Source organism: Microtus ochrogaster, chromosome 16 (genome assembly GCF_000317375.1).
Source record: "Microtus ochrogaster isolate Prairie Vole_2 chromosome 16, MicOch1.0, whole genome shotgun sequence".
Lineage (NCBI taxonomy): Eukaryota > Metazoa > Chordata > Mammalia > Rodentia > Cricetidae > Microtus > Microtus ochrogaster.
Genome location: NC_022018.1, coordinates 6383479 through 6394297, shown reverse-complemented (window position 1 = coordinate 6394297; position 10819 = coordinate 6383479). Strand labels below are relative to the sequence as shown.

The 10819-nt window shown below is 46.7% G+C and overlaps 1 protein-coding gene across 2 annotated transcripts in view; it reads left to right on the top strand.

The window, feature by feature from the left end:
* Pip4k2a (phosphatidylinositol-5-phosphate 4-kinase type 2 alpha) overlaps nt 1-10819 on the top strand; it is a 144661-nt gene that overhangs the window by 29337 nt on the left and 104505 nt on the right. The gene's annotated exons all lie outside the window — the stretch shown is intronic.

Here is a 10819-nt window from a genome sequence, read left to right as displayed (position 1 = left end):
CCTCTGCCTCCCGAGTGCTGGGATTAAAGGCGTGCGCCACCACTGCCTGGCTCCAAAACAGTTTTTGAATTATGAAAAAATATATACAGTAGAGTCAAATGAAACAGTTACAAGTCAAAGAATAGCGACATCATATGTGAGCTGTGGGGTGGGTTGATGGATAAGCTGGAAGATTTATTGTTTTGCTCAGCAGAAGCAGGCTGCTTCAAGGGAAAAACAAGGTGTTAGAGAGGACTGTTGACCAGCTACACTGTCAGTACCATAGACATTCATGCTGGTGTCTGATAAAGAAGACTCAGCCAAGTATGGTAGTATATATCTGGGATCCCAGCACACAGGTGGGTGAGGCAGGAGGATTGTGAGTTCCAGTTCAACCTGGCCTACATTCTAAGATCCTGCCTCAAAATAAATGAGAGAGAAAATAAAGAAAATCTGTCCTATATCTCTGAGATTGTTTAAATTTACATTGCAATGATGGTAAATCTAAAAGTTGATTTGGGAATTTAGTGTATTAAATATGTACAAGTGAGGTCATGCACTCATAATGGCGTGGGAAAGACTACATTGTACACACAAACCCAGAATGCTGCACTTCTGACTGGATAGATGTCACCCAGCTTCTGTCAGGTTTGGGTCCTGAGTCCCTTGTGGTCAATGTTAGGATGGTCCAGGCTGTTCTAGAACAAAATGAAGAAGATGCTCCAGGCACTTGTTCTCAAATTTGTGTGCCCTGTGCACAGTCACATGTGTGTTCCGTCACTGGTAGGAGCTAAGCTGCAAAGACTGCAGGGAAAGGGTAGGAGGAGGAGTTGGAAGAGACACCGTGGGTATGAGAAGAAATCACAGAAAGATGCTGCAGAACAGGGCTGAGGCTTATGGTGAGGTCTCCAGCGTAGGGACAGATCTTTCCAATGAAGCTGGTACTGGAAGGGACACATAGGCTGATGCTGTCTGCAAACCAAACCCTGCAGAACTGAGCTCGGGAGCTGCTGGCACTCACGGGGGCTCGTGGGAAAGGGTAACATGGTTTAAGAGTTGCTATGTTTCACTTTCTCAGCTCCTCTGTACACAGCAGTGCGCGGGAGAGAGTGGAGGCCTCAGAGTTCCCATTCAACAGAGTGGAAGTCAGCTTAGGGAGGTTGATCAGGACCACAGCCAGCTGACTTGGCCCTGCACCTGTCTCCTGAGCCACACTGTGGGTGGTGATGACACAGGATGCAGGGTGCCCTGTGTCAGACTGTCTTTTCTGTCAGGCTCTTGGGATGAAGAAAAGCTGGAAAATGAGACCACTACTAAGATCCTCACAGGGCCTCGCTTCTTTCCTGTGTCGGCTGAGTCTGGGACAGCAAAGTGTCGCCTCAAAGCCCTTCTTAGACACAGTGATGATTGCCTAGAATAATGTGCTCTATTTTATACGGCGTGAAATCTCTTCATTTTTCTGTATATGTACCCCACAACATACTCCTGTTTATAAAGAGATGGCCTCTGCCAGGCCAAAAAACAAAAAAGCCAAAATGATGCCAAGGATGATTCTTGTGTGGAAACGGAACTGTGGGTGGCGTAGACATGATGGTGCACAAAGTTCTCCTAACTGCTCAGCCTGTGGAAGATGGTTACACAGACGTCCCCTAAATTACTGCCCTCAGTCATGACTGGTGCCAGAATCTTCGTGCAGCTATGCCTATGTAAGGGCTCCATGTGTCTCTTCAGGCCCTGATAGGGGTTCCAGGTGTCCTGCTGATGGTTCATGTGGTGCCCAGAGACAGGGGAGAATTCACTCTTTCATGTTTAATGGAAAGGCGGAGTCTCTATTTTTGAGACCCTGTCGTATTTTATGTGCTTACCAACTCCTCCCTGTTCCTGTGGCCTCCATTGTTCCTTTCGCGTGCTGCTTGCCAAAGCAGGAACTACAGACCTCCAGCAAACATCTTTTGTTTTATCAGGAATGAAGTGGTCAGAACCGGGGAGTCTTCTTACCAAGTGACTGCAAGAATGCGCAGTTGTGTTTGAGAGCAGGCCTTTCAGCAGTGGCAAAACAGCTTTAGCATACTAGCAGGAGGGTTTCCGGGAAGGTAGCATCCACACTTCAGATGGACCAATAGAGGACAGGAAAATCACAGTGAAGGTCCTTGGGGTGGGAAATATCTCCATAGATTTGTGTGTTGGAACACATTGCCCCAGTTGGTAGTTCCGTTTGGGGAGGTTGGAGAATCTTTAGGGGATGGGCCTAGTTGGAGGAAGTGGCACTTGGGGGTGGTGTTTCTAGACCCACAGGGCTTCAGGCCCTATCCCCTCCATGGAACAGGAAGTCCTAGACTCAAACCACACCAGTTCCTCCCCTGCCATGAAGCTGTGTGCTAAAAGTCTTTCTTGCCCTAAATTGTTGCTGCTTTCTGTTATTGTTCATGTATGTACGTATGTGGGGTGAATGTACATGTGTGCATGATGTGTGAGGGGGAGAGGGATAGAGAGAGAGAGAGAGAGAGAGAGAGAGAGAGAGAGAGAGAGAGAAAGAAAGAAAGAAAGAAAGAAAATAGACTGTGAGCTGATAGCTTATGCCTTCCTCAATGGCTGGGGAAATCTCCTGCTGAATGCAGACACCACTAATTCCACAATTCCACGTAGTCTCGCTAGCCACCCTGCCATGAAGTTCCTGATGCTGGGGTTCCACATTGCTCCCATGTCTGCACGTGTCTATGTGAGTGCTGGGACTCTGAACACTAGTGCATGTTTATAAGGCAACATTTCATATCCCCAGCCCCCTAAACTCTCCTATAAGGTATTTGGTCCCGGCCACAGAAGAGTACCTGGTGCAATGGGTAGGGTAAGTAGTAGAGGGTATACCTAACGTCAGATCCTGGATCCAGCCCACAGCACCAAAAATAATAGAAATCTTGCATACACTAGGTATGTAGTTTGCATTTTCCTTTAGTTAAGAAAAGAGTGGGTGGTGTGCTCTGCACATGGGGCCTGTCTGCACATGTGTGCAAAGATCCAGGTATTATCTTGAACATTTGGATTGACTTTAGAGTAAAATATGAATCTGCTGAAGAAGGCCTTTGCATCCCACCACTCACTGCATGGAGCCAGGCTGCCTTTGAACCTGCTGCTCTGTTTGTCTTTCCTAAGATAGATTGTTTTCCCACCACACACTGGAGTGAAATAACCAGTGAGGAAGTCCCCTGGTGTCCCTGCCTTCAGTCTGGATTAGTGTGATGACATGCATGTGATCTCGCTCTGCTATAATATCACTTTAGGGTCCATCAGAAAGTGTGGTGCCACACTGGTTGATGTCAAAGGTCATGGGGCCACTAGGGAAGTCTGGCTGGCAGTGTTTCTTTGCTGTGCCCTGGGGCACTTCAACATTGTGTATTATTGAACAGGAGATTGGCAAGACTAAAACTTGGCTGATGTTTTTCACTTAATTCTACAAGAAACATTGGCATCTTAAAAAATTGAAACAATTAAATTTGGAGATACCCCCTGACTTTCACTGTGGGGTCCAGGATGACCCTGAGCTCGTAGACACAAATGATTCTCTGGATTCTCCCAAGTAACCAAGACTAGGATGCAAGCTACTGTGCTCAGTTGAATATAATTTTTGCCACTAATTTTTGATGCTTTAAAAGGAGTTAAAGGTCTAGAGAGATGGGCACTTGCTGCATAAACATGAGGACCTGAGTTAAGATCCCCCAAAACCCAAACAAAAATACAGGGCATGACTGTGCCTATAATTGCAGCATAGTTGGAGGCAGAGACAGGAGGATCCCTCAGCCTTGCTGGTCACTGTCTTACCTCCAGATTTAGTGAGAGAATCTGTTTCAAGAGAAAAAGGCAGACGATGGTAGAACAGCATGACTGGTGTTTTCCTCTGGCCTCTGCATACACCTGCATATACATGTGTGATCCCCTGACCCCACTAAATCTTAAAAATAAATTAACCAAGAGACCTAAATCTTCCAGACACTTTAACTGATGTCCTGGCCGTATAAAATCTGTGACAATATAATCACGGTCAGCTGTTCATTTAGACAGAATCGAGTAGCCGCGAGTGTTTCGTATTTTTAGCTTCTTTTAAGAGCCTCAGTGGTCTCTCACGCCGACTCTTCATCATATTCGCTTCCCAACCTTTTAATAAACCTGGAAACCGCTGCCGTTATGCAGGCATTAGTGAGAGGACCACGTTAGTGTGGCAGCACTGGATCGCGATGCTAAGTAATATTTTAGCTTTATTTTAAGGACATTTCCCAGTGCTTTGGGAGGCTGGTATTGCTTGCCATTAGCTAAACTCAAGCAAAGAATGTGTAGGAATCTTGACGGGAAAGGGGAAGGGGGATGAAAGTATTTTAAAAACTACATTTTTGTTAATGGAAACTCTGAAACCCTCCAACAGTAGAGAAAATGGTTTGCTCCCTCCCTCCGGTTTCTCAGGCCCGCTCTGCCAGTCATTCTGCAGAATTCCATATACTTCCTGTGTAGCAGCTGGTCTGGAACAGACTGTGCCGTGCTTCAATACCACCTCAAGGCTGCTCACCTTGGAGATCCTGGGGAGCTCTTCCCTGGCCTTTCTGTCTAAATGCCTTGCCTTCCATGCCTATATCTGAGGCTTTCCTTGTAATGCTTTTACAGCTGTAGTAATTTGTTGCTTCTTGCGTTTCAGTCTGACCCCTTCTATTCACTGTGAGTAGGGAACCCCGCTAGAAGAACCCAGAAGAAATGGATCCCCAGCACATACATACGCTTCTTTCTCTGTCTTTCTGTTTGTGATGCTGAGAATTGAATCCATGGTCTGTGCATAGCGGGTGAGCGTACTGTCCTAACTACTACATAGAAGAAATACAAGAATATATTGTGATAAAGCAGTGTACCCATGTTTCTAGTTTTGGCAGGTAGAATTTATCAGACTAACCTGCAAGCTGTGCAGACAGAATCAGCTCTGAACACATGCAGCAATGCATGTGTGTGTGCACACGTGAGGAGTGTTGGCCCTGGGCCACTCAGGCCTCTTAGAAGTTATCAGGCAGCCTTTCCTGTCTAGTCCATAAGTAGCTATCCACTTAGGTCTGGCTCCTCCCACCACTTCTGACTCAGGTTTTGCTGGGATACCCAATACTAGCTGCCTTCTCTCTCTCCACTAAGTCCATAAGCATGTTTTCATCTTGTGTTCTTGACTGTCCTCAGCACCCAGAACACTGCCTAAAACTGTAGGGGGTTATGTGGGATAAGGCAGTCCTTTCTTGCTCGCCGCTGCTCTCCGCTGTTTTGCTAGAAGGGCCCGTGAATCGCTGGATGGCCAACAGCTGTCTCCCAGACTTTCCGGCTGAAGGGTGTCTTACACTCACTCCTTGTGAAGTGAGACAAAGCAGGTGAACAAGCATTGCCTGTGATTTCACACTATCTCACACTTGGCGATGCATACACTAAATGCTATTTTATTTAAGTACTGAAACAGAGGCAGAGGCAATCAGCTTAAAGACCGAGGGAGAGGCTTTGCTGGAGTCCTGACTGGTGTCTGAAGTCTCCTGGGAGTCACATGGCTAGCTGGGAAGATGTGTCATTACTGTAAACTTTCATCGATACTATTTCTTAAAAGAAGGAAATACATTTTTGCTTTATTTAGATGTCACTATAACCTTTGTTACTGAAACTGCTACTTGGTGTAAAGTCTAAAAGCAATAGAAATCTTTTACGATGTATCATAGTTTCTGGCTCTGAGACCCAGTTTTTTAAATCGCTCAGGCTGGGCTCAGGCTATCCTCCTACCTCAGCCTCCCGAATCTTTGGGATTACAGGTGCCTACCGCGGTGCTCGCTGGACCACAGGGTTGGGACCCATGCTGCAATGCAGTAACGCATTTTAAATGCTGAACACAGAAAGAGATGAAAACAGAAGCACTTTGGGGAAGAAGAGGAACCACTCACTAAACACGGAAACAGAATAGAAGCCACGAGGGGTAGCAGTTTGCCCACTTCCCTGAGAATGGTGGTTGGAAAATTCTAGTCAGCACCTCTGTGCCACAGTATCTCAGGAACAGATAGCGTGTAGTACATTATTTTAGTAAAAGATAAGCCGTTTCCTTTTCCAAGTTAAGAAATTACAAAGAAATCGTGTCCAAGATTGACAACCAAAAGCCACTAACGCACTGGTGGTGCTGTCTTTGTCTCTCGGACTCTGAGTAGAGGGGACGAGGCAATCCATGTGTGTGATAAGCTTCTCATGTCCTAAGCAACATACCCCACTATTCACCAGGGGCCTTCTTGTTCACCATTTCATTAAAAAGGCCTGTTGATTGACTTTATGCCTTTCTGGGCCAGAGACCAAACCCAGAGCCTTGTGTTTGCCAGGCAGCCGCTCTGATCTACATTTCCAGCCCTCCATTTTCTGAGGCAAGATTTCACTGTGTAGCTCAAGCTACCTCAAACTCATGACTCTCTCGTGCTGGGGTTTCAGCCACACAGCACTGTGCCCAGCAGACACTTCTTCTCAACACTGTTCTTAAGAAGGCATTTAGAGCGAAGGCGGCAGGAGCCGGTTGTGTGTTTCAGTTGCTCACTGCTGCCCCAGCTCTTTCTTGCTCCAGCCATGTTTCCATGCTCCTCCGTGGCGTCAGTCAGCAGTGTACAGATAGTAAGCAGAGCTGGCCATGGGAGCGAGGGGCCAGGGCGGTGTCGCGTCCCAGTCTGTCTGCTCATGGTCTCTAAAACAGTTAAATAAGGGTTGTTTGTCTTTGTCTGCATGGCATGCCTTCTACTTGGAAATCTTTTAATTTCTTAGTAAAACAAAACTGGTCAGTAGTCTAAATAGAATCTTTAATACTATAGTTATATTTTCGGAGAGTATTTCCATCTGCTGTCAGCAGAGGACAAGAGTGGAGAACTGTGCGCACTGTGGGGACTTGGTATAAAGTAGGTGCACTGTAGACACTTGTGCAGCTGGACGGCTGACAGAACCTAACATAGTGATCTCATTTAGTCTCTCAAAACATGCTCTCTCTTGGTTTTCTGTGGCATGGTTCTTAGGAGAGGTGAGCACTGAGCATGGGAAGAGGTGTTGGAGGGGGAGGGGGAGAGGGAGAGAGAGAGAGAGAGAGAAGGAGGGAAGAAAGAAGGGGAGGGTGGGTTAATGTCAGGAGTCTTCCGCTGTGGTTCTGTACCTCATTTTGACAAAAGGTCTCTGACCAAACCCAGAGTTCCCTGAGTGGTTAGACGGGCTGGCCAGCCAGGTCCAGTGGTCCTCCTGCCGCCATCTTCCCAGTGGCAGGATTACAGACATTTGGGACCACACTTGGCTTTAATGCAGATGCCTGGGATTCAAACTCAGGTCTTCATGCTTCTGTAACAGGTGGTCTGCTCACTGCGCCCTTCTCAGCCCTGGAGCATGGTCTTTCTAAGGGAATACCTGCCCGAAGGCTGAGAAAGGTCGGTAGAGCAGTGTAGTGTTAGCACCTGCTCACTGCGCCCTTCTCAGCCCTGGAGCATGGTCTTTCTAAGGAAATACCTGCCCGCCTGAAGGCTGAGAAAGGTCGGTAGAGCAGTGTAGCGTCAGCACCAATGTCAGCACGGGCAGTGGTGCTCACAGCAGCGTTTGCAGGCTGCAGGTCTGTCTCCGTGGCTGAGTGCTCCGCTGTTAGCGTGCACGCAGTAGATACGCCACCAAATTAGAAACAGGAAAAGCAGCAACAGACAAAGGCTCTGTTAGCCCCAAGGGCGGGGTAAGATGTGTTCCTGCACAGCAGATCTTCTGAGGAAAATAAGTCGGTTTTCAGTGGGGAAACAACTTTTCATTTGGCTGTAATATTCCTCTGCGATGGCTTCATGAATTCAATAAAACAAAACTAAAGAGAAACCTATTCTGTTGGTGGGAATATATAATTAACCCATAGAAATTAGTGCCATCCAGTAATTACTGAGGAAAGAGGATTAAATGCTGGGATGAATAAAAATAGTCTCTGATATTGTTCTCCCCACGATAAGATTGTAAGGCCTGTCAGTCATGCTGTGTAAAGGGTCTGACTTGTTATTGGTTGGGTCGGGAACAGCACTTTCTCATTCCCTGTTACATAACAGCACAGCAGAACATGCAGGAGGGGCTCTCCCCCTTCCCAGAGGGTGTGGTGTGAGGAGCTGCAAGAACAGAGGGCAGTTATGTTGCTGGACATTCTATTTCGTATATGTTTAAATTGCATCGCCATAATTTTACACTTTTAAAATCACTTTCTAGCTGAAGAGAATGCTTAGCTGTTTAGAGCGCAGACTTCTCTTGCAGAGGGCCACGTCTGGTTCCCAAGTCTCACACAGGAGGCTCACCACCCCGGAGCTCCAGCTCCAGCGCATCCAAAGCCTCTGGGCTCTGTGGGCATCTGCATTCACATGTCATCACCCGCTTCTCTGAGCTCTGCTCAAGGCTTGAAACAAGACCTCTAGCCGGGAGCTAGGACAGCTGACTTAACCCCTTCCCTGCCTTGGACGGCTGTGATTATTTCCCTGCTTTAAGTTTTGAACATGTAAAAGTGAGTCAGCTCCAGTTTCTGGCGTCAAGGAGCCTGCTTTGCTGGACAGCCATGGAGATGAGTATTCTGTGAGGCAATACACATGCATGCACGCACCCCCCCCCCAACAATGGGGCAGGACTGTTTGCTTGGCAAAGGGAATAAAACTCAAGCCATCCCTGGTTTTGAACTATGGGGAAGACTCCCCAGAGGCAAGGCGCCAGCCATGCATGGGTCTAGGGGGTCATTCAGGCCAGAGGCGCTTGGCAGCAAGAGGATGTTGAACTTGAGGCTGCTCCCAGGAAATGGCTGGACCCTGGTTCTATGCCTGAACATGAAGCTATGTTGACACTGCAGAACTCTGGGGGAACTTGGAGTTTCTCACAGCTTTCGTCCACTGTTCCAGGGAATGGGATAGCCTCTTTAGCTGTTGCCCATGCGTTTAGAGTTCTGAGGGATGCACATTTTCTCTCTCCGGTTGGACAGAGTTTTAGAGAAAGACATCCAAATGAAAGTCGACATGACTCAGATTTGAGCTTATCAGACTCAACCCCCCCCCCCCCAGTCTCTTGACTCTTATCTCCCTGTCTGCCTTGTCTAGACCTCTGTGTCTTTCTGCCCCCGTCTTAATCAGCCCTCTGGAATTTGTCTCTGCATCCACCTCCTCAGGGCTTAACATTTTATTTCTCACACCCTTCCCCATTTCCATCCCGTTTCCTAGAGATGTCCTACAGATACGGCTGGCTTGGGCCCCATCCTGATACCTCTTCTCCGGTACACCTTTGGCAGACACATTCTGTGTTTCCAAAAGCTGGCATTTACCAAAAAAATATGCACGTCTAAGAACTAGATTATCTTCTTAAGTCAAAGCACTGGAGCTGAGGAGTCGCTCAGCATTTTGTGACAATCTGGAGAGAGAGGTGAGGACCCTCAGGGCAGTTGCCCTATTGTCCATCTGTCCCGCATTCCTGTCCTCCCTGTGAGCTGCTCAGTAACTGTTCCCAGAGGGCTGGCCTCTTGTATTACTCAGGGTTGAGTGGCCTTTGTGTGCTAAGTGATTAGGCTCTTAAGACAAACAAACATAAAACCCAAACAGAAGAGTTAGCTACATTGTATCAATTAGTCTTGATTTCCAGAAAGAAACACGGGGAGTCTTTTTTTCTTCTTCTTTTTTTTAAAGAAAGAGATGTTGGTTTAGGCTCATACATACCTTACATAGATTATGTTAGCAGGGTCTGAGTACAGGTAAAATGTTCCTCCTTATTTTTATAATGGTTTTGATGTTTGTCAAAAAATTGGCTGTCAGAAGAAATGATTACACATTAACAAATGTTACACTACTAATTATTTGATAACTACTCTTCTCTGTAGATGCTAATCTAATCATTAATTTTTTTATTTTGTTTACTTTTGAAACTTTTACAATTTTTCATGGTCATGGGGCTGCCCACCTCACAAAAGAGCAGCCATTTCTTTATATTTGTAGAAAAATATTCTCAGAGATAAGACCCAGCTCACCAAATGGTATGCACCAAATGTGTGTGCTCACACTTGTCAGACTCCAACTAAACCTGGATACCCAGGCAGTTAAACTGGAGAACTGTCACTTTCCAGTAGCCTTTTTGTGAGAAGACCTGTCCAGCCCCATAAGCTCTGACTGTACCCCTGGACCCATTGCGTCTCCTTTGTAACACCGCACTCATTGTAATTACAGCTCCATCGTGGACTGTCTTGCTGTTACTGTACTTAACAGCCCCCAGTGGGTCTGCTCTGCCCAGCCACATGCCCTGATGACACAAGTGGGTGTGAGGACCCTGGGACACTTAAATCCGTTAGTGCTGTGCCTGAACAGGATGAGTGCGTTCAATAGCCGCTCATTACAAATGAATTGGAGATGCCTGTGTCTGCCAAAGGCAATCAGTAGCTAAGGTTGCTTACTTTCTGCTCCCACCTTTGTAGTTAACAAAGTTCATATTTTCTTTTATATTTCTTTCTTGCCAAGAAAAAAAAAGTGGTCAGTAGTCTATTAGCTATTTGGTAACCTTTTAAACCAATGTTTTTATTTTATGTATACTCGTGGGTGTAAGGATGTATGTGTGTGGTTTTCTTGGGTCTTCACAAAGAAGTGACTGCGTCCTCCAGTATTCACGACTGACTGTGGAGTGCTTGGCAGAGGGCACACATTCCGTAGGACCCTTGGCTTCTGAAGGGCCAGTGTGAAGACACCAACAGCCGGCCGGCTTCTCCTCTGCCATCTCATGTTAGTCCAGCTTTCAGGAACTTGCTTCTCACTGCAGCTATGGCTGAAATTGTAAACGAATGTTTGTTTCT